This window comes from Arachis duranensis, chromosome 6 (assembly GCF_000817695.3).
Source record: "Arachis duranensis cultivar V14167 chromosome 6, aradu.V14167.gnm2.J7QH, whole genome shotgun sequence".
Taxonomy (NCBI): domain Eukaryota; kingdom Viridiplantae; phylum Streptophyta; class Magnoliopsida; order Fabales; family Fabaceae; genus Arachis; species Arachis duranensis.
Genome location: NC_029777.3, coordinates 75,989,166 through 76,013,625, shown reverse-complemented (window position 1 = coordinate 76,013,625; position 24,460 = coordinate 75,989,166). Strand labels below are relative to the sequence as shown.

Genomic DNA, 24,460 nt, shown 5'->3' with positions numbered 1-24,460 from the left:
TGAACAAACAATAATAAAATTAGAGGACACAAGAATTCAGAATCAAGCAAGAGTAAATGACAATCAATCAATATAAAAGCCTTGGCTTGGGTTGGGAATTGGAATTTCTATCATCATTATCTCTATCAATTGTGAAATCAATTGTTTATTATCCCACTTAGTTAACCTCTAATAATAAAGGAAAGTAAAGTGGAAATAATCAACTTGAGTCCACAAGTCCTAGTCAAATCCTAGTGAGAGACTAGAGTTAGTGTCATTCAAGTCAATTAGCAATTTCCAATTATCAATCAACTAAAAACTTTGACAATTCAAGTGTCTCCAATTATCCAACCCCTAAGCTAAGAGTGAAATTCTACTCCATAGCTATAATAGACATTTTCTCAAACAATTGGTGAGCAATAATGGAAGATGATATATGGAAAATGATCCAACACAAAACTCACCGGCAAGTGTACCAAGTCGCATCAAGTAATAGTAACTCACATGAGTGAGGTCGATCCCACAGGGATTGAAGGATTGAGCAATTTTAGTTTAGTGATTGATTTAGTCAAGCAAACAAGTATTAGTTGAGTGGTTTGTAATTGACAGAAGCTAAGTTGCTTGAAATGTAAAGGGAGAGGGGTAATTGACTGAAAATTAAAGTGCAGAGAAATTAAAGAGGCTGAATCTTAAAGTGCAAGAAATATAAATTGCAGAAACTTAGATTGCAAGAAATGTGAATAACTGAATCTTAAAGTGCAAGAAATGTAAATTGCTTGAATCATAAAAGGAATTGGGAATTGGGAATTGGGATTGCAGAATTTAAACAAGCAGAAGTAAATTTCATTAAACAGAAGAGTAGAAGATGAATTGAATTGAAGTAGATCTCAAATAGTAAAGGTAGAATGATTTGAAACGTAAAATAGAAAATGACTTGTGCTTAATTGCAGCAAAATAAAAGATGGTTGAAGATCTCAGGAGTGGAAGAGACTAGAAAACAAGTCTAGATCTCAAATCCTTCCTTGATCCAACAAGAACAATTGCAAAAGAAATAAAGAAAAGTAAATTGCAGGAACAATAGAAGATGAAGCAGTAAATGGAAAGTGAAATTCAATTATGCAGAGAAAGTAAACAAGAGATCTCAAGGTGAGATTGAAACAGAAGTTCTTCAATTCTCCTCCCAAGATCCAAAGCAAGAAAAATAAAAAGTGCTCAAGCAAGAACAAGGAAAAAGAGAGATCAATTCTCCTTCCCAATTCTCTAAGATCTAAACTCAAAAGTAAAAGCTCCTAAAATGAAAATGAAAGTTAAAAAAAAATTCAAAGTGAGTCTAGAGGTAAAAGTAAAGGTAAAATATTCAAGGTAAAGGTCCTAACTAAATCAAACTAGCTTCTATTTATACACTTTCTATTCTTGAATTTTAGAATTTGGGTGGGCTTAAAAGATGGGTGAAGAATTGAATTAAATTGGATTTTTAAGTGAAATTCCAGCCCAAGTGTTGCTCCTAGGAGGATGATCTGCTCTTGTGGAGAGCGGAGCATTGAAGCTTATGTTCGAGATCCTTGTTGCGTGCCAAGGCTTGGAGAGGCATCAGGATAATGCTCCGCTCTTGTGGAGAGCAAAGCAGTGTTGTGTCTTGTGCGCTCCTTGCTTCCCTGGACCGTGTCATGATGCGTGCTTGTGTGCGCCAAGGAGTAGCGCTCTGCTCTCCTTGTAAGCGGAGCATTGGAGCTCCTAAAGGGAGGTCCCAAGTTCGAATCCCATGGAGTGCATTGCTTGGCTTTTTTTCTTTTTTTTTTTCTTGGCACCAAAGTGGCTTTCTTGGCACCTAATTCACGCACAAGGCTTGGCTTCCTAGAGACCCTTGGTTCGAAACTTGATGGAGGAAGTTGCTGCATTTTTTCCTTGGTTTCCTTGGCACCAAAGTAGCGCCTAGGCCTTTACTTCCTTGGAGGTCTTGTGTTCGAACCTTGGAAGCTGATTGGCTTGTTTTCCTTGCATTTGAGCACTGCCCCCTTCCCTCTTGTGATTGGGTTCGAAACCCATGGGGGGCATTTGGAGGCATTTTCCTTCAATTTTCCTCCAAGAGAAGCCCGATAATGCTCCCAAGGAGAGCAGAGCATTGTTTTTCTTTTCCTTGTTTCTTGGCTTCAATTTGTGCTCTGCTCTCAAGGGGAGCAGAGCATTGAAGCATGCCTCCTTGGTTCATTGTTGTGCTCTCTTGGAGAGCATTGTGCTCTTGGAGAGAGCATTGTGGCTTCCTCCTTCAATGTTGCGCCACACTCTTTTCTTCTTTTGCCACACTATTTTCTTCCTTGGGCCACACTTCTTAAACCACGCTTTCTTCTTTTCTTCTTTTCTTCACCTACAAGTAATCAAAGCAACTAATCAAAGTATCACCAAATTCACAAGTTTCATAAATCATTCAAATATCAATTAAATTTAGCTTGAACCTCATGATTTAGCATCAATTAAAGGGTGGTTAATTGATTCAAATAAACCATACAATTCCACTCTAAATTACTTACTTATAATGCAAGAAAGTGCATAAAAACTAGTGAAACAAGTGAAATTAGCTTGAAAAATAGGTATATGATGACTTGTCATCACAACACCAAACTTAAATCTTGCTTGTCCCCAAGTAAGCATCAAACATAAGAGGGAAGGAAATGAAAAAGAGAAGCATGCATATCCTTATTAAGCATATAGTTGAACTTGGTTTATGAAGTTTTTATGCAGAAAATGAAAGCTCACTTGTTGTTTGCTGTTACATAATAGGTATTCCCTTAAAGGCTTACTAAACTCACTGCTACAAGGCTTCATTTATGCTTGTTCCCTTGCTAACTTTTCTTTCTTTGTTTTGCTTAAAAGCTTATTATTCATTGAAGGCTTGGTGGCAAATGTTGCAGCAGCCTTTGGCTTTATTTTTGCCCAACATTTCTTCACCACAGACACATGGCTCACCTTTTTCCTCTCTAGAATCATTGATGCCCAGCATCTCTTTGGATAACTAAATGCTTTGTAACTAGGTTGCTCTTTATTATGGGCTTTCAGTTGGCAATCCCAAATCAGTTGATCTAAGTGTCCAAGTTTTGAAATACTCCTCAGAACCTACTTGCCCAAGCATATCCTAGCACAAAAGCACCACAGGCATGTGTCATAGGGTCCAAGCTATTGGTGCCTAGCCTTATTTTTTTCTTTTTCTTTGCCACTTTTGGATTTTTCTTCTTCCTTTTCTTTCTGTTTTATTTTGTTCTCAAGGGATCATGACTTATATAAGCCTTTATGACAGCAAGCTAGCTCACACTTCAATAAAAATGATATTATGCAGCATTTATTTCATGAGCTATGCATTTAATCAAACACATACCACCACTAACTTCCATTCTAACTTATGCAACATTGGATATTTACTTTCTAATTCAAACATTTCTCTTTTATTCAGGCATATGGGAAACAAAACAAAATTTAAAGCTAAGTAATGAATGACAAACATTATGCAGATCAGCATACTTAATCAAACAACTTCATTTGCAACTAGATGAACACTTTAGCAAGACATACAAGAATTCCTAAATTAAAACATTTCACAACAACAAAGATCAAGTGTAAATACAACCTTTTGAGTTGCAGCTTTTCATTCTTCCTCCTGTTGCCTCCCTTTTGAGTCATAATGCAAATTGTCTTCAAATGTTGGCTAGTTTCCTGCATAATTATGAAAAGTTGCTTGCTTCTAAAGCCCTTAAGTGAATGGTTAGTATGCATGAATTGAGTGTGTCTTTTGGATTTATTTTGGTGTGGGAACACCAAACTTAATTGCTTGCCACTACCTCTGATGCAACAAGTTAACCATATGTGAAATCCTTGTGTCCTTGCTAAAGGTTATGGAATTAAAGCTAGAAAGCAGTTAAATGGTTGAATAATTTGTCTGATTGCTTGGAGCTAGCATTGTGCAAGAGGTGAGAATATGCTTTTAAATGAGATTTTGGTGGAACACCAAACTTAGAATCTTTCATTCCACCTTAAATTGTTTTGGTGTGCAACACCAAACTTAGCTCCTTGCAATGCATACCAACTATTCAACATTTTTATTGAAAAAGCTATGAAAAGAACACTACCTCAGGTTGGGTTGCCTCCCAACAAGCGCTTCTTTATTAGCTTGACATCCTTCATTCTTTGATCATGGGGGCTGAAAATCATAGTGCCTCAGCTTTTCTCTTCTTACTGTGAACTTCCTTCCATTCTCCTCTTTGATGATCTCTAGGTGTTCAAGTGAAAGGACCCGGTTCACAGTGTAGTATTCAGACACTTGTGGAGACACCTTCATTGGTTGGGTGTTTAACATCACTTTATCCCCTGGTGAGAAGCCTTCAGTGGGGATCTTCTTGTTTCTCCACCCTCTTGGCCTCTTCTTTTTTTCTTTCTCAAAAGATACTCCCTGCCTTGGTGGTTCTTTATCTGGGATGTTAAATTTCTCATCTGGGGGTTTTAGATCTAGTTCCTCCTTGATTTCTTTGGTTTGTTGTACAATCTCTACTACTTTCAAGCATGGATTTAGAAATCTTGGAGTCAACTCATTGATTGCCTCCTTCAAACTTTGATTTCTGGTCTTATCCTTCATAAAATCTTTTTCTTGAATGGGCTCATGCAAGGTTTTAAAAACATGGAATGTTAGGTGCTCATCATGCACTCTCAGTAACAATTCCCCTTTTTCAACATCTATGAATGCTCTGCCCGTAGCTAGGAAAGGCCTCCCCAGGATGATGGGAGTGTTAGGGTCCTCTTCTATATCTGAGATAACAAAGTCAGCAGGGAGAAAGAATTTTCCGACTTTTACCAACACATTCTCCACAACTCCCAATGCTTGCTTAGTGGATTTGTCATCCATTTGGAGAACTATTCGTGTGGACTTCAGCTCAAATTTGGATAACTATTCGTGTGGACTTCACCTCAGAAATTTGAAGTTTCCTCATTAGAGACAAAGGCATCAAGTTTATGCTTGCACCGAGGTCACAGAATGACTTCTCAATTGTTATGTTTCCTATGGTGCAAGGTATGTAAAAAGTCCAGGATCATCTTTCTTCTCTGGCAACTCTCTTTGGAGGATAGCACTACATTCCTTTGTCATCTCAACAATCTGTCCTTCCTTTAGGGATCTTTTCTTTGTGAGTACTTCTTTCATAAATTTGGCATATAATGGCATCTGTTCAAGTGCTTCTAAGAAAAGAATATTGATGCTGTGTCTTGAATATGTCCAAGAATTTCAAGTATTGCTTATCCTCATTTTCTTTTTTGAACCTCTGAGGGTATGGAAGGTTGGGGACATATGGCCTCACCCCTTCCTTCTTCTCTTATAGTTGTGATTCAAGGATGTTCTTGTCTCCCTTTGAAATTTGTGCCTTCTTGGTTGTCTGATCCTTTTCACTTTTCTCCTCTATTTCTTCTTGTGGAACTTCTCTGTTGTGTTGTTCCTGATTGATGGCTTCCTTCTTCATAGTCTTCTCACTTCCCACTGTGATTGCTTTGCACTCCTCCCATTTTGCGGATTTTCCTTTGTCCCTTGGGTGTTCTTCAGTGACATTGGGGAAGGTATTTGCTCTCTTCTCACTCATTTCTGAAATTTGCTTAGCCATTTGTCCCATGTGTCTCTCAAGGTTTCTGATTAAGGCCTCTTGGTTTTTGAATGCCAGGGCCTGATCTTTCCTTGCAACTTTCTGATCTTGCCTTGCCATCTCTTAATTTTTCATGAGTTTCTCCATCATTTTCTCTAGACTTGAGATTCTTTGAGGGTCTGGATTTGGTTGTGGTTGTGTGAAATAAGATGGTTGTTGCTAGAAGTTGTTTGAATTAATTGTGGGGGTACTTTGAGGGTGGGATGTGGATGTAGAAAAGTTATTCTGGTGGTTTTATGAGTTGTTATGGGATTGGTGGTATGTGTTTTGTGGGTTTTTGAATTGGTTAGTATTATTGGATGAATGGTTTTGGTTGTTTGTGTTGCTAATGCTGTTATAGTTGAAGTCACTTTGTCCTTGGTTCTGGTGCTCACCCCACCTTGAATTAGAATGAGTCTTCCAGGGTGTCTTGTGTGCATCACCATGAAAATTGTGTTGTAATGAACTTGAAGTGTTATTCATGCATTGCACCTGCTCAGAGCTTTGATGCTCATAATTGAATGTCCCAAAACTTTCTTCAGATTGATTCCACCCATGTGAGGTTTGAGATTGGCGTTGTATGTTTACTGCAGCATCTTGCAGTCCATCAATTTTCTTGGCCATCATTTCTATTTATTGCTGAAGTTGTTGATGCATCTGTTTGTTTTGTGCCAAGAGAACATCAACACCTTCAAGCTCCAGCACATCCCTTCTCTGGGCTGGTTGGCGTTGTCTTTGATGAGCAAAGAAATATTGATTGTTTGCCACCATCTCTATGAGGTTTTGGGCTTCCTCTGCTGTCTTCATTAGCTGCAATGAGCCTTCTGCTGAATGATCTAATACTTCTTGAGCTTTCTAGGTCAACCCTTCATAGAAGTTTTGGATTTTATCCCACTCACTAAACATTTTTGGGGGACATTTCCTGATTAAGGCCTTGTATCTCTCCCAGGCATCATACAGTGACTCTCCATCTATTTGAATGAATGTTTGCACCTCTGTTTTCAACTTGATGACCCTCTGAGGTGGGTAGAACTTGGCTAGGAATTTGCTCACCAGTTCATCCCAATTGTTGATGCTCTCTTTGGGAAAGGTTTCCAGCCATTGAGTAGCACTGCCCCTCAAAGAAAATGGGAACAGAAGTAATTTGTAAATGTCAGGATGAACCTCATTTGTCTTGACCGTTTCATAAATCCTTAAGAAAACAGACAAATGTTGGTTGGGGTCTTCAAGAGGGCCACCTCCATAAGCACAATTGTTCTGCACCAAGGTGATTAGTTGAGGCTTCAACTCAAAGTCATTTTCCTGAACGTTTGGGGTGAGGATGCTGCTCCCATAATGTCTGAGATTGGGGATAGTGTAAGAGGCCAACACCCTTCTTACAGGCTGGGTATTGTTGCTCACTCCCTCTTCACGCACCTCAGCCTCCATGACTTGCAAAAATCACAAACAAACCAAATGAAACATGGACATTCTAGTGCCAGAATATGGTTAGAGGGTTAGGTGACACAATGTGTCAAACAGTTAATGCGCTTAGTAAAAATAAAGAAAAATAAAGAAAAAAATGCTTAATCTAGACCACCACCTTACTTAATCATTGTCAATCTAATTCAATCCCCAGCAACGGCGCCAAAAACTTGATGTGCGGAAAACGATCCAACACAAAACTCACCGGCAAGTGTACCGGGTCGCATCAAGTAACAATAACTCACATGAGTGAGGTCGATCCCACAGGGATTGAAGGATTGAGCAAGTTTAGTTTAGTGATTGATTTAGTCAAGCAAACAAGTATTGGTTGAGTGGTTTGTAATTGACAAAAGCTAAGTTGCTTGAAATGTAAAGGGAGAGGGGTAATTGACTGAAAATTAAAGTGCAGAGAAATTAAAGAGGCTGAATCTTAAAGTGCAAGAAATATAAATTGCAGAAACATAGATTGCAAGAAATGTAAATAACTGAATCTTAAAGTGCAGAAAATGTAAATTGCTTGAATCATAGAAGGAATTGGGAATTGGGATTGCAGAATTTAAACAAGCAGAAGTAAATTTCATTAAACAGAAGAGTAGAAGATGAATTGAATTGAAGTAGATCTCAAATAGTAAAGGTAGAATGCTTTGAAACGTAAAATAGAAAATGACTTGTGCTTAATTGCAGCAAAATAAAAGATGGTTGAAGATCTCAGGAGTGGAAGAGACTAGAAAACAAGTCTAGATCTCAAATCCTTCCTTGATCCAACAAGAACAATTGCAAAAGAAATAAAGAAAAGTAAATTACAGGAAGAATAGAAGATGAAGCAGTAAATGGAAAGTGAAATTCAATTATGAAGAGAAAGTAAACAAGAGATCTCAAGGTGAGATTGAAACAGAAGTTCTTCAATTCTCCTCCCAAGATCCAAAGCAAGAAAAATAAAAAGTGCTCAAGCAAGAACAAGGAAGAAGAGAGATCAATTCTCCTTCCCAATTCTCTATGATCTAAACTCAAAAGTAAAAGCTCGTAAAATGAAAATGAAAGTTAAAAAAAAATTCAAAGTGAGTCTAGAGGTAAAAGTAAAGGTAAAATATTCAAGGTAAAGGTCCTAACTAAATCAAACTAGCTTCTATTTATACACTTTCTATTCTTGGATTTTAGAATTTGGGTGGGCTTAAAAGATGGGTGAAGAATTGAATTAAATTGGATTTTTAAGTGAATTTCCAGCCCAAGTGTTGCTCCCAGGAGGATGCTCTGCTCTTGTGGAGACCGGAGCATTGAAGCTTATGTTGGAGATCCTTGTTGCATGCCAAGGCTTGGAGAGGCATCAGGATAATGCTCCGCTCTTGTGGAGAGCGGAGCAGTGTGTGTCTTGTGCGCTCCTTGCTTCCCTGGACCGTGTCATGATGCGTGCTTGTGTGTGCCAAGGAGTAGCGCTCTGCTCTCCTTGTGAGCGGAGCATTGGAGCTCCCAAAGGGAGGTCCCAAGTTCGAATCCCATGGAGTGCATTGCTTGGCTTTTTTCTTTTTTTTTCTTGGCACCAAAGTGGCTTTCTTGGCACCTGATTCACGCACAAGGCTTGGCTTCCTAGAGACCCTTGGTTCGAAACTTGATGGAGGAAGTTGCTGCATTTTTTCTTTGGTTTCCTTGGCACCAAAGTGGCGCCTAGGCCTTTACTTCCTTGGAGGTCTTGTGTTCGAACCTTGGAAGCTGAAAACAAGCCAATTTTGGCTTGTTTTCCTTGCATTTGAGCGCTGCCCCCCTTCCTTCTTGTGATTGGGTTCGAAACCTATGGGGGGCATTTGGAGACATTTTCCTTCAATTTTCATCCAAGAAAAACCCGATAATGCTCCCAAGGAGAGCAGAGCATTGTTTTTCTTTTCCTTGTTTCTTAGCTTCAATTTGTGCTCCGCTCTCAAGGGGAGCAGAGCATTGAAGCATGCCTCCTTGGTTCATTGTTGTGCTCTCTTAGAGAGCATTGTGCTCTTGGAGAGAGCATTGTGGCATCCTCCTTCAATGTTGCGCCACACTCTTTTCTTCTTTTGCCATACTATTTTCTTCCTTGGGCCACACTTCTTAAACCACGCTTTCTTCTTTTCTTCTTTTCTTCACCTACAAGTAATCAAAGCAACCAATCAAAGTATCACCAAATTCACAAGGTTCATAAATCATTCAAATATCAATTAAATTTAGCTTGAACCTCATGATTTAGCATCAATTAAAGGGTGGTTGATTGATTCAAATAAACCATGCAATTCCACTCTAAATTACTTACTTATAATGCAAGAAAGTGCATAAAAACTAGTGAAACAAGTGAAATTAGCTTGAAAATTAGGTATATGATGACTTGTCATCAGAAGACATCATGAAATTGAAAAAGGAAATTGAATTAAAGCTATCTATTGCAAAATAATTAACTACAATCAACAATTAACATGAAATTCCTTAATTCATTAATGAAAATCAAAGAAACAAAGTCTAGATCCAAGATCTACAAGTGTAGAATAACAAAAACACTAAATTAAGAGTAGAAGAAGAAGATCTACAACTAGAGCAATGTAGAGTTGAATCAAATTCAGATCTCACCAAAGAATCCAAGTACAATTGAGCTTGAGAAAATCAAAAACCTAGAGAGAAGTTGGGGTTTCTCTCTCTAAAAGTATAACTACCAAAAACTAACTCTCAAAATATCTAAAAATTTAAAAAGAGTGTTTCTTCTTCAACCCTTGGTTCTTTTAATCTTTTCCTGCCAGAATTCTACTCAGAATTGGGTTGGAAACCTCTCTGAAATCGCCAGGCACGTTTCCATTAAAGAGGTCACGTGCGCGCGCCACGCGTACGTGCAAGTCATGCGTACGCGTCGATGAGCTTTTATGATCCATGCTTGTGCGTCAAGCGTGCGTGCGCGTCGTTTGAGAATTCTGCCTAGCTACACGGAAGCGTCGACTTTTGCGCGCTAATTCCAAATCCGTGCTCCCACGCGTGCGCGTAGGTTGCGCGTGCGCGCCGATGCTAATACTTCAAAACTCCATTTTTATGCTCCTCCCGCTTAAGCAAGCTTTCTTTCCCTCTTCTAAGCCATTCTTGCCCCTAAAAGCTCTGAAATCACTTAACAAATAGATCACGGTATCGAATGATAATAAGGGATATCAAAATATAGCTTATTTAGAGCTTAAAAAGCATGTTTTCAACCATTAAGCAAAACTAGGAAGGAAACCCAAAACCATGCATTTTATGTGGATAAGTGTGAAGGAAGTTGATGAAATCCTCTAGATTACGCACAAAATATACCACGAAATAGTAGCGCATCACCGCCACCATTGACGCCCCTTCTTTCTTCCTCCTCTTTTCTCTTTCTCTCTTCACACAGTTACGCCTATCACCAACACGGGTTATCATCTTTGGTCAGATTTATTTGTCTACATTCATCAGGTGTTGCTCAGATCTGTTCGTCTCCACTATTAGTTGAATCAATTTCATTAAGAAAGGCAAAAAAACCAAGAAAGCCCAAAATAGTAGTCGACCATTGATAAACCACTATTTTATGGTTTACAATGTGTTTAATTGTGTGGTTTTATCATGGTCTTTACCCACTTATTCATATAATTAGCATGCATTTATATTTCCTTCCTAAAATTATTACATGATTGAAAACATGCTTCTTTGGTCTTAATTTAGCTAATCTTAATCCTCTCTTATTACCATTCGATGCCTTGATCTGTGTGTTAAGTGTTTCAGGCTTTATAGGGCATGAATGAGTGAGAGATTGGGAAGGAAGCTTGCAAAAATGGAAGGAACACAAGAAATTAAGGAGATGACCAGCGAAAAGTGACGCGTACGCGTCAGCGACGCGACCGCGCAGAAGAAAGGAATTCGCAATGACGTGGCCGCATGAGTGACGCGGACGCGCGGATTGGAAAAGCAGAAGCGACGCGGAGGCATGGACGACGCGCCCGCATGTAAAAGAAAAATGCCGAATGACGCGTCCACGTGAATGACGCGTCCGCGTGACGTGCGCAATCTGCAGAATTACAAAAGTCGCTGGCAGAGATTCTGGGCCGGATTTCAACCCAGTTTTCGGCCCAGAAACACAAATTAAAGTCAGGGAACATGCAGAGACTCAACATGCTTTCACAACTCACAATTTTAGGTTTTAGATGTAGTTTTTAGAGAGAGAGGCTATCTCCTCTCTCTTAGGATTAGAATTAGGGTTTTTAGAAATTAGAAATTCATCTCCTACAATCACAGGTTCAATGTTCCTTTAGTTTATTTTCTATTTTTATTTTATTAATTTAATTAATATTTATCTTTTCAATTTGGCTTATGAACCTTTCCATGTTATGACTTGAATTTATGTTTAGACGTAATTTGATATGTGTCAGATTTATGATTGCTTTATTTACATGAATGCTTTTAATTTAATTTAGAATTTTCTCTTTTGGCTTTGGTTGATTAATTGGTAACTCTTGAGTTGTCAAACTCATTGTTGACTAAAATTGGAATTCTTCAAAGATTAATTCGACATCCAATAATTCTAACTTTTCCCAAGAAAAGACTGGAATTTGAGGATTCGAATTAATTCATCCACTTAACTTACCTTCATAGTTAGAGGTTAACATAGTGGGAGAAAAATTTAATTCTCATCACAATTGATAAGGATAACTGGGATAGGACTTCTAATTTCTCATACCTTGCCAAAAGTTTGCTTTACAGTTATTTATTTATTTAATTGCCATTTAATTTACTCGCCATTAAATTACTTGTTCCTCATTCTTGAAACCCCAAATTTACAATCTCCATAACTAATAATAAGAACATACTTCCCTGCAGTTCCTTAGAACATTCTTATTTCTGATAACTACTATGAATTCTCACCCCTCTCGCTTTGAGTTTAGTTCTAATTTTATTGCAAGGAATGTAAGCTATAACAGGAATATGCATCAAGGTCAAAGCAATCAAAGATGGACGGAGCCAAGAGGATCTGATCAACCCTTTAGGCAACAACACCTTCCAAGATATCACAGACAAAGACCATCCTACAATGCATACCAAGCTGATAGATATGGTGGACCGCCTAGTAGCTACCAACGAGCCCCACCGTATGCTCAGAGACCATCCTCACAACATAACTTTGAACCACCACACTCACAAGCCCCTTTCCACCATTCACCTCCATATGACCCCAATCCTTATTCACCACACTAACCACCATATGAACCATTCCCAGAACCACCACCTCAATATACACCATCTCCATATCCTTATCAAGAGGAACCACTTCTGTGTTATAAACCTTTTCTCCCAACAAATGAACCCTTCTATCCACCCCAAACCTCCGTGGAAAGCAAACTTGCCTCTATCATTAGTCTCACCTCTACTCTTCAAGCACTTATATCCCGCATAGGCCAACCCTCTACACCCGATATTCAACCCTCAAGCTCCACTGCATTTCTATCTCAACCACATAATGATCCACCCATCCCATCACCACCATCCATGGAAGGGCACCCACATCCATCAACCTAAGAGCAACATGATCCCAATGATACTATTGACATGGAACAAGAGAGAAGGGATCATCTTCGCGAATCCATACCTCATAAGGAGCTAGAGGAGGCACTAAAGGTAAAGGTAGTAGAGACCTTTGCAGATGAAGGAGTAGTTGAAGGGAGTTATCATAGAAAAGAAGCCATCAAGGAGGATTTTGTACTTGAAGGTGAAGAAATGGTTGAACAGAAAATCATTAAGGATGAATACGATTTCATACTTAAATACCTGGATCAAGCAAGAAATCGATTACCTTTCCAACGTTCGGACATTCAACAGACTCCCATGGCTTCATGTAGAGAATCTAATGAAGAACGCAGCACAAAGAAGACACTAGAGACTCCAGTGGACAGCATAGAGCATAACTTCATACTGGAACAAGTAGAGGACGCTGTCATTGTAGAAGAAGAAGAGTTGGTTGAAGATTTAGGAGATGCCGAACATCCTAGGAAATACAGAGTCATGGAAGACCCCGTCAAGGATGTTACAATTGATGCTAAAAAGGATGTTGCACAGCCTCCAATGCAGATATCTTATGAAGAACTGGACGGAGTAACTCAAGACGCATGTTTCCTTGATGATGATAGTCACCAGTCAAGTCCTCCTAGTGATGAACCTGCACCCGCAAGTGAATTTTTTGAGACAGAAGAATCTTCCCCAAGTGAATACGAAGATGATGCAGAGGTCGACTTTTCTCAACCTCATAATTATGACTCAAGTGATGAGGAAGATATGGAAGACTTTGACTAGGACATGGCTGGAATGGAAAAGGTTTGCAATGAAGTGGAGGAATTCAGAGAAGAGCACAAGGGAGTAGAGCTTCCACGTTCATTCCAAACACCTCACCCTAAGTTGCCATCATCCTTCACAACATTCAAGTGGGTAAAATTCATATCCCTTGGCTTTCTAATTCCACTTGAATATGGGCTACTAGAGACGGATGGTCAACTTAGAGCTATTTGTGGCATTAAGAGCAAGAGGAAGATGATCAATGGTAAGAATTGTCCTGCAAAGTTCATTATGGTTGAAAGCTCAAAGTTTAAACGCAAAGGTTGGTGTAGAGCTCAGCTGAATGGGTCTAGGAAGTTGTTTGGCTGCTTCAGTAAGAATTCAGACTGCTTGCCACTCGGATGGAACAATATTGCTCAACAAGAAGACGGGTGCAAAAGCAAGGTTTGGGACCCAGGAATTCAATCTAGAAATCAATACTCTTGGGGCCTTGTCACTTGCTTCAGCTTGCTTGAAGGCTTTCTGCGCCTAGTTTAGGACCCCGGAGGCTGTTGGAATTCCAAACATTGGTGGAGATTCCTGGATCAGTACAAGCATAAGCCACCATGACAAGAAGCTCATCAAATGTCCAACTTAAGGACTTTAACTAAAAGTGCTAGCTGGGAGACAACCCACCATGGTATGATCGTTCTCTTTTTAGTTTTAATTTTAGTTTGTTTTTGAATTTTTATTGAACCTGCAATTTTTGCATGACATTCATTGTATTTTGCATTCTGCATACTGCATAAAAAAATAATAGCACGCACGCGACGCGTCCGCGTCACAAGTGCGTTGAGAAGATAGCAAATTGAATAAAGAGTCACACGAAACCGCGGCTGGAGGTGTGCCTTTGGCACAAATTGACCCACGTGACCACGTCGCTGACGCGTCCGCGTCATGTGGAAAAAACGCCTCCCATGCGTCCGCGTCACCCACACGAACACGCACCTCAAAATCGACGTAAAAAGGGTGTACGGCCGAGAATTGAGCTAGAGTTGGGCTGGACTCGTGCTAGAAGCACAAGCCTTGCCACGCGTACACGTGCCCCACGTGTCCGCGCCATTTTCAAATTCAAGCCATCCACGCGATTGCGTCCACCACGTGACCACGTCACCCTAAATTTTGGCAAAATGAGTTTCAAACAGAAAGTTAGGCGAGCGCGCGGCTGCCCTCGCGCCACTAGCACAAACCATGTCACGCGTCCGTGTGACCGACGCTCCCGCGTCACCTCACTTACGTGCTTACCACGCGAACGTGTGCCTCACGCATCCGCGTCACCAGCGGCGCACATCTTATCTTAATCTACAAAAATATCTTATTTTTTTCTTCCCCAAATCCTACTTTTTCTCTTCCTTTCTTATTTCTTCCTTTCCCCTTCCTCCTTTCTTCCTTCCTTTCTCTTCATCTCTTTAACTTCTCATCCTTCTTTTCCTTCTTTCTATTTTACTTACTTTATCTGCATACTTTCATTCATTGCATTCATGCATATTTTTATTGGTGTTGATATTTATTTTGTGGATTGTTGAGAAATTATTTGACAATTATATATTATTATAAGGTTGCTTGCATGTTCTAATTAATATTTTCCATACCTTATTTACTATGCATGCTATGTGTTTGTGAAAAAGCCCGTATGGCATCATGCACTTTTCTACATTATTCTATTCTACTATCCAATGCTTGCTTTTCACAAATTCCCTTTACTATTTTATTAATTAAAAATAATTGTTAATACAAACGTTATTGTTAGTTTCTCACGACTAATAATACATTAAGGCTTTTGATGCTTGATCTATGCTACTCATTACCTTGCCGGCATGCTAATAAACATCTTGCATCCAATGCTCCCCATGCCTTGCTATATTTTCATTGATGAACTGATCACATGGAATCGCGACCATGTCTTTCATTCACTATTTTCCTTACTTGGCATAATTATCACTCGTACCGCCCTCCTCTTTGCTCTATCCCTTTGACTTCATGTCCCTTTCTCTTCTCCCTTTTTCAGGCTGGCCACCAGGAAGAGTAAAGAGAAAGACTCTACAACGAGCACCAGTTGAGGAACCACAATCCCCCATCCACCTGCACATCTTTGCATGCACCGAGGACGGTGCAACCTTTAAGTGTGGGGAGGTCGATACCGATCTCCACGGGTTAGTTAGTTCCTTCTCAACACCAATTTTTGTTTTTCATTGTTGCATTTGCATGTTTGATTGCATGTTTATTTTTTGTGCATATTTTACCACTTGGTTAAAGTAATATTTTCTTTTTCAAGAAAACTTTTTATAGTATTTCACTAATTTAAATTAAAAACTTTTTGAAAAACTTGTATGAAGAAATATTGTTTTGGAACATAGTTTAGAGCTCGAACACACAAAACAAGTGAGATTTTGAGCCTATTTGATTGGTTGCACTCTATCAACCAATAGTTTATTTTTTATGTGTATTTTTCGTTTATTTTGGTGTGTGTTTTTTCTCTCTAAAATTGTGATCTTTGTCTTGCTTAATTCTATATTTCCATTCTTTGATGTATGCATGCACTGATATGATTGAGGCCTTTGTTTCACTAAGCTTACATACCCATATGGCCTTACCCTTTCATTAAAAGCAAGTAATGAAAGGGGACAAAATGTCCCAAAATAAATAAGTGAATTCAATGCATATGAGCTGTACTCAAAACTTGGAATGCATAAATATGTAGTAAATACAGTTAATGGAAAGTTAGATTTTGTATTTTAATTAAATGAATTGTCTTGAGTTAGGTGGAAAGCTTATGTTAATTAAGGATTCAGATTTTAGTCCACTTGGCCAAATACAATCCTACCTTGACCCTAACCCCATTAAAACCCTTAAAAGACCTCTTGATTTGTGTATTGGTGCATTAAACTTTTGTCGATTGTTAGATGAAGAGCAAGCTATAGAAAGCAAGATTAGTAGAGAATTGAGAGAATTGACCCTAGACACTTGAGAGTTAGAGTGATATACACTACTAGTAAGGGTTCAACGCTCAATTCTATGTTCCCTGCTTTCATGAGCTATCTTCTTCTTGCAAGTTATTCATATTGTATTTTGTGATTTGAATTAGTAAAATCTAGTTCATATTTGTTCTTGAAAGATTTATTTACCTTTTCACCAAGTAGGTAGAATCATCTTTGCATGTAGTTGCATTCACATTCATAGGTTGCATTGCATAAGTCTTGCCTTTTCCTACTCATTTATTTGGTCTCCTTGAGTTTAGCATGAGGACATGCTAATGTTTAAGTGTGGGGAGGTTGATAAACCACTATTTTATGATTTATATTGTATTTAATTGAGTGGTTTTATCAAGCTTTTCACCCACTTATTCATATGATTTGCATGATTTTACAATTCCTTCCTAGTTTAGTTCTATGATTGAAAACATGCTTCTTTGGTCTTAATTTAGCTAATCTTAATCCTCTCTTATTACCATTCGATGCCTTGATCTATGTGTTAAGTGTTTCAGGCTTTATAGGGCATGAATGAGTGAGAGATTGGGAAGGAAGCTTGCAAAAATGGAAGGAACACAAGAAATTGAGGAGATGACCAGCGAAAAGTGACGCGTACGCGTTAGTGACGCGACCGCGCGGAAGAAAGGAATTCGCAGTGACGTGGCCACATGAGTGACGCGGACGCGCAGATTGGAAAAGCAGAAGCGACGCAGAGGCATGGACGACGCGCCCGCATGGAAAAGAAAAATGCCGAATGACGCATCCGCATGAATGACGCGTCCGCGTGACGTGCGCGATCTGCAGAATTATAAAAGTTGCTAGCAGAGATTCTAGGCCGGATTTTAACCTAGTTTTCGGCCCAGAAACACAGATTAGAGTCAGGAAACATGCAGAGACTCAACATGCTTTCACAATTGACAATTTTAGGTTTTAGATGTAGATTTTAGTGAGAGAGGCTCTCTCCTCTCTCTTAGGATTAGGATTAGGATTAGATTTTATTTTAGGATTAGGATTTCTTTTCACTTCAGGATTATTTCATCTTCAATTACAGGTTCAATGTTCCTTTTATTTATTTCCTCAATTTAGTTTGTGGATTTCTATGTTCAACTCAACTTCTTTATTTGGCTACAACTGCCCATGTTACATTTAATATCTTTATTAATTCATGATTTTGAGGTATTTCAGATCTAAGATTCTTATTTAGCTTTTTATAATACTGGCTTTTATTGATTAACTGGAAGCTCTTGAGTTACCAACTATTCATGATTGATTGTTATGTCGGCTAATTAATTGGAATTCCACTAACGCTAGTCTTTCCTTAGGATTTGGCTAGGACTTCGGAAATCTAACTGGTGAGCGAAATTCTTACTCATGCTTAAATTGTTGTTCGAAATTGATTGTCCCTGGTGATGACACCAAAACCTGGTGCGCAATACCATGGTCCAAACATAACTTCACAACGTCGCACAACTAACCAGCAAGTGTACTGGGTCGTCCAAGTAATAAACCTTACATGAGTAAAGGTCGATCCCACAGAGATTGTTGGTATGAAGCAAGCTATGGTCATCTTGTAAATCCAGTCAGGCGGATTCAAATATGATTGGATTAGATATTCAAAAGATAAATAAAATAAACAGGAAATAAAGATAAAGTTACTCATGTAATTCAATGGTGGGAATTTCAGATAGGTGTATGGAGATGCTGTGTTCCTTCTGAATCTCTGCTTTTCTACTACATCCATTCAATCCTTCTTACTCCTTTCCATGGCAAGATGTATGTAAGGAATCACAGTTGTCAATGGCTACATCCCATCCTCTCAGTGAAAATGGTCCAAATGCTCTGTCACAGCACAGCTAATCATCTGTCGGTTCTCAATCAGGTTGGAGTAGAATCCCTTGATTCTTTTGCATCTGTCACTAACGCCCAGCCTTCAAGAGTTTGAAGCTCGTCACAGTCATTCAATCCCGGAATCCTACTCGGAATACCACAAACAAGGTTAGACTTTCCATATTCCCATGAATGTCACCATCAATTCTAGCTTATACCACGAAGATTCTGATTAAGGAATCCAAGAGATATGCGCCCGGCCTAAGGTAGAACGGAAGTGGTTGTCAGTCACGCGCGTTCATAGGTGAGAATGATGATGAGTGTCACGGATCATCACATTCATCAAGTTGAAGTGCAACGAATATCTTAGAACAGGAATAAATCGAATTGGATAGAAAATAATAGTAATTGCATTGAAACTTGAGGTACGGCAGAGCTCCACACCCTTAATCTATGGTGTGTAGAAACTCCACCGTTGAGCGCCAGTTTACGCCATCAAATCACGAATAAAGTATGGACTATTATATATTGCTGGAAAGCTCTGGATGTCTACTTTCCAACTCCGTTGAGAGTGCGTCATTTAGAGTTATCTAGCTGCAGAAAATCCATTTCGAGTGCAGGGAAATCAGATTCCAACATCATCAGCAGTCCTTTGTCAGCCTCCTATCAGAGTTTTGCTCAGGTTCCTCAATTTCAGCCAGAAAATATCTGAAATCACAGAAAAACACACAAACTCATAGTAAAGTCTAGAAATGTGAATTTAGCATAAAAACTAATGAAAACATCCCTAAAAGTAACTAGAACCTATTAAAAACTACCTAAAAACAATGCCAAAAAGCGTATAAATTATCCGCTCATCACAACACCAAACTTAAATTATTGCTTGTCCCCAAGCAATTGAAAATTAATTAGGATAAAAAGAAGAGAATATACTATAAATTCCAAAATATCAATGAATATTAATTCTAATTAGATGAGCGGGACTTGTAGCTTTTTGCTTCTAAACAGTTTTGGCATCTCACTTTTTCCTTTGAAGTTCAGAATGATTGGCTTCTCTATGAACTTTAGAATTTCGGATAGTGTTATTGATTCTCCTAGTTAAATATGTTGATTCTTGAACACAGCTACTTTTATGAGTCTTGGCCATGGCCCTAAGCATTTTGTCTTCCAGTATTACCACCGGATACATAAATGCCACAGACACATAACTGGGTGAACCTTTTTAGATTGTGACTCAGCTTTGCTAGAGTCCCCAGTTAGAGGTGTCTAGAGCTCTTAAGCACACTCTTTTTGCTTTGGATCATGACTTTAACCACTTAGTCTCAAGCTTTTCACTTGTACCTTCATGACACAAGCACATGGTTAGGGACAGCTTGATTTAGCCGCTTAGGCTTGGATTTTATTTCCTTGGGCCCTCCTATCCATTGTTGCTCATAGCCTTGGATCCTTGGGCCCTCCTATCCATTGATGCTCAAAGCCTTGGATCCTTCTTACCCTTGCCTTTTGGTTTTAAGGGCTATTGGCTTTTTCAGCTTGCTTTTTCTTTTTCTTTTTTTTCTTCGCAAAATTTTCTTTTTTTTCACAAGCTTTTGCTTTTTCACTGCTTTTTCTTGCTTTAAGAATCAATTTTATGATTTTTCAGATCATCAATAACATTTCTCTTAGTTCATCATTCTTTCAAGAGCCAACAATTTTAACATTCATAAACAACAAGATCAAAAATATGCACTGTTCAAGCATTCATTCAGAAAACAAAAAGTATTGTCACCACATCAATATAATTAAATTAAATTCAAGGATAAATTTGAAATTAAAGCATATTTCATTTAAGAGAGGTGAAGGATTAATGGATTTTATTCATAGCTTTAAGACATGGTTACAAAACAATTTTTTTATTTAAGAGAGGTGAAGGATTTATGGAATTTATTCATAGCTTTAAGACATAGTTACTACATACTAATGATCATGAAGTAGAGACACAAAACATAAATAGACATGAAGCATAAAAATCGAAAAACAGAGAAATAAGAACAAGGAATGAGTCCACCTTAGTGGAGTCTTCTTCTTGAAGGACTAATGATGTCCTTAAGCTTTTCTATGTCCCTTCCTTGCCTTTGTTGCTCCTCCCTCATTGCTCTTTGATCTTCTCTTATTTCATGGAGAATGATGGAATGCTCATGATGTTCCACCCTTAATTGTTCCACATTGTAGCTCAAATCTTCTAAGGAAGTGTTGAGTTGTTCCCAATAGTTGTTGGGAGGAAAGTGCATCCCTTGAGGCATCTCTGGGATTTCTTGGTGATGAGCTTCCTCATGCGTCCCTTAGGCTCCATGAGTGGGCTCTCTTGTTTGCTCTATCCTTTTCTTAGTGATGGGCTTATCCTCCTCAATGAGGATGTCTCCTTCTATGATAACTCCAGCTGAGTAACATAGATGGCAAATAAGATGAGGAAAAGCTAGCCTTGCCAAAGTAGAGGACTTATCGGCTATTTTGTAGAATTCATGGGAGATGACTTCATGAACTTCTACTTCCTCTCCAATCATGATGCTATGAATCATGATGGCCCGATCCACAGTAACTTCAGATCGGTTGCTAGTGGGGATGATGGAGCATTGAATGAACTCCAACCATCCTCTAGCCACAGGCTTGAGGTCCAGTCTTCTTAGTTGAACCGGCTTGCCTTTGGAGTCTCTTTTCCATTGAGCTTCTTCCACACATATGTCCATAAGGACTTGGTCCAACCTTTGATTAAAGTTGACCCTTCTAGTCTAAGGGCGTGCATCTCCTTGCATCATGGGCAAATTGAATGCCAACCTCACATTTTTTGGACTAAAATCTAAGTATTTCACCCGAACCATTGTAAGATAGTTCTTTGGATTCAGGTTCATACTTTGATCATGGTTCCTAGTGATCCATGCATTGGCATAGAACTCTTGAGCCATTAAAATTCTGACTTGTTGAATGGGGTTGGTTAGAACTTCCCGACCTCTTCTTCGGATTTCATGTCGGATCTCCGGATACTCATTTTGCTTGAGCTTGAAAGGGACCTCAGGGATCACCTTCTTCTTGGCCACAACATCATAGAAGTGGTCTTGATGGGCTTTGGAGATGAATCTTTCCATCTCCCATGACTCAGAGGTGGAAGCTTTTGTCTTCCCTTTCCCTTTTCTAGAGGATTCTCCGGCCTTGGGTGCCATCAATGGTTATGGAAAAACAAAAAGCTTATGCTTTTACCACACCAAACTTAAAATATTGCTCGCCCTCGAGCACGAGAAGAAAGAAAAGAAGAAGAAGAATAAGAAAATATGGAGGAGAGGGGGAGAGGGTAGGTTCGGCCATATTGGGTGGGTTTGGGTGGGAAACTTATTTTGAATTTTGAAGGTGGGTGGGGTTTATGGGGAAGAGTGGATGGATGTGAGTGGTGAAGGGGATAATTGGGAAGAGAGATTGAAGTTGTTGGGAAGTGTGTTTTTGGGGAAGAGAGAATGAATAGTGAGAAGAGGGAAGAATATGGTAGGTGGGGATCCTGTGGGGTCCACAGATCCTGAGATGATCCTGTGGGGTCCATAGATCCTGAGGTGTCAAGGATTTACATCCCTGCACCAATTAGGCATGTAAAATGCCTTAGCATACCATTTTGGCGTTTAAACGCCGAAATGGTGCACGTTCTGGGCGTTCAACACCCATGTGTAGCATATTTCTGGCGTTGAACGCCAGTTCCATGCTTGTTACTGGCGTTCAGTGCCAGCTTTCCTCAGGACACATTCCTGGCGTCCAAACGCCAGGATGTTGCTTGTTTCTGGCGTTCAGCGCCAGATCCATGCTCTGTTCTGGCGTTGAACGCCAGCCAAATGCACCTTACTGGCGTTTAAACGCCAGTAAGTCCTTCCTCCAGGGTGTGATTTTTCCTCTGCTATTTTTGATTTTGTTTTTAATGTTAATATTTTTTTCGTGACTCCTCATGATCATGAACCTACTAAAACACAAAATAACAATAAAATAAAAAATAAAATTAGATAAATAAAATTGGGTTGCCTCCCAACAAGCGCTCTTTTAATGTCACTAGCTTGACAGTGAGCTCTCATGGAGCCTTAGAGAAGTTCATAGCAATGTTGTGGACTCCCAACACCAAACTTAGAGTTTGGATATGAGGGTTCAACACTAAACTTAGAGTTTGATTGTGGGGGCTCTGTTTGACTCTGTATTGAGAGAAGCTCTGCATGCTTACTCTCTTTTGTTATAGAGGGATAGCTATGTGCCTTAAACACAAGGTAGTCCCCATTCAATTGAAGGACTAATTCTCCTCTGTTAACATCTATTACAGCACCTGCTGTGGCTAGGAAAGGTCTTCCAATGATGATGCATTCATCCTCTTCATTCCTAGTGTCTAAGATTATGAAATCAGCAGGGATGTAAAGGCCTTCAACCATTACTAACACGTCCTCTACTAATCCATAAGCCTATCTTACTGACTTGTCTGCCAATTGTAATGAGAATAAGGCAGGCTGTACCTCAATGATCCCTAGTTTCTCCATTACAGAGAGTGGCATAAGGTTTATGCCTGACCCCAGGTCACACAGAGCCTTTTCAAAGGTCATGGTGCCTATGGTACAGGGTCTTAAGAATTTCCCAAGATCTTGTTTCTTTTGAGGTAGAGTTTGCTGAACCCATGTATCAAGTTCACTAATGAACAAGGGAAGTTCACCTTCCCAAGTCTCATTACAAAATAACTTGGCATTCAGCTTCATGATGGCTCCTAGATATTGAGCAACTTGCTCTCCAGTTACATCTTCATCCTTTTCAGAGGAAGAATAGTCTTCAGAGCTCATGAATAGCAGAAGGAGATTTAGTGGAATCTCTATAGTCTCTATATGAGCCTCAGATTCCTTTAAGTCTTCAATAGGAAACTCCTTCTAGCTTGAGAGACGTCCCAGGAGGTCTTCCTCACTAGGATTTTCGTCCTTCTCCTGCCTTGTGCATTCGGCCATATTGATTACATCAATGGCCTTGCACTCTCCTCTTGGATTTTCTTCTGTATTGCTTGGGAGAGTACTGGGAGGAGTTTCAATGACTTTCTTACTCAGCTGGCCCACTTGTGCCTCCAAATTTCTGATGGAGGACCTTGTTTCACTCATGAAACTTAGAGTGGTCTTAGACAGATCAGAGACCAAATTTGCTAAATTAGAGGGGCTCTACTCAGAATTCTCTGTCTGTTGCTGAGAAGATGATGGAAAAGGCTTGTTATTACTGAGCCTGTTTCTTCCACCATTATTAAAGCCTTGTTGAGGCTTTTGTTGATCCTTCCATGAGAAATTTGGATGATTTCTCCATGATGAATTATAGGTGTTTCCATAAGGTTCACCCATGTAATTAACCTCTGCCATTGTAGGGTTCTCAGGATCATAAGCTTCTTCAGAAGCTGCCTCTTTTGTACTGTTGGATGCATTTTGCCATCCATTCAGACTTTAAGAAATCATGTTGATTTGCTGAGTCAACATTTTGTTCTGAGCCAATATGGCATTCAGAGCATCAATTTCAAGAACTCTCTTCCTCTGAGGCATCCCATTATTCACGGAATTCCTCTCAGAAGTGTACATGAATTGGTTATTTGCAACCAAGTCAATAAGTTCTTGAGCTTCTGCAGGCGTTTTCTTTAGGTGAATGGATCTACCTGTAGAATGGTCCAATGACATTTTGGAAAACTCAGATAGACCATAATAGAATATATCTAATATGGTCCATTCTGAAAACATGTCAGAATGACACTTTTTGGTCATCTACTTGTATCTTTCCCAAGCTTCATAGAGGGATTCACCATCTTTTTGTTTGAAGGTCTGAACATCCACTCTAAGCTTGCTCAGCTTTTGAGGAGGAAAGAATTTATCTAAGAAGGCCGTGACCAGCTTATCCCAGGAGGCCAGGCTATCTTTAGGTTGTGAGTCCAACCATGTTCTAGCTCTGTCTCTTACAGCAAAAGGGAAAAGCATGAGCCTGTAGACTTCAGGATCTACTCCATTCGTCTTTACAGTCTCATAAATCTGCAAGAACTCAGTTAAAAACTGATAAGGATCTTCAGATGGAAGTCCATGAAACTTGTAGTTCTGTTGCATTAGAGCAACTAATTGAGGTTTCAGCTCAAAATTGTTTGCTCCAATGGAAGGAATGGAGATGCTTCTTCCATCAAATTTGGACGTTGGTTTTGTGAAGTCACCAAGCATCCTCCTTGCATTATTGTTGTTGGGTTCGGCTGCCATCTCC

At 39.3% G+C, this 24,460-nt stretch overlaps 1 non-coding gene across 1 annotated transcript; it reads left to right on the top strand.

The window, feature by feature from the left end:
* The first annotated feature begins 23,953 nt into the window (after positions 1-23,953).
* On the top strand, positions 23,954-24,057 carry LOC127740374 (small nucleolar RNA R71). The gene has a single exon (XR_008001051.1). It is a non-coding gene; the product is annotated as a small nucleolar RNA R71 (small nucleolar RNA).
* The last annotated feature ends 403 nt before the right edge of the window (positions 24,058-24,460 follow it).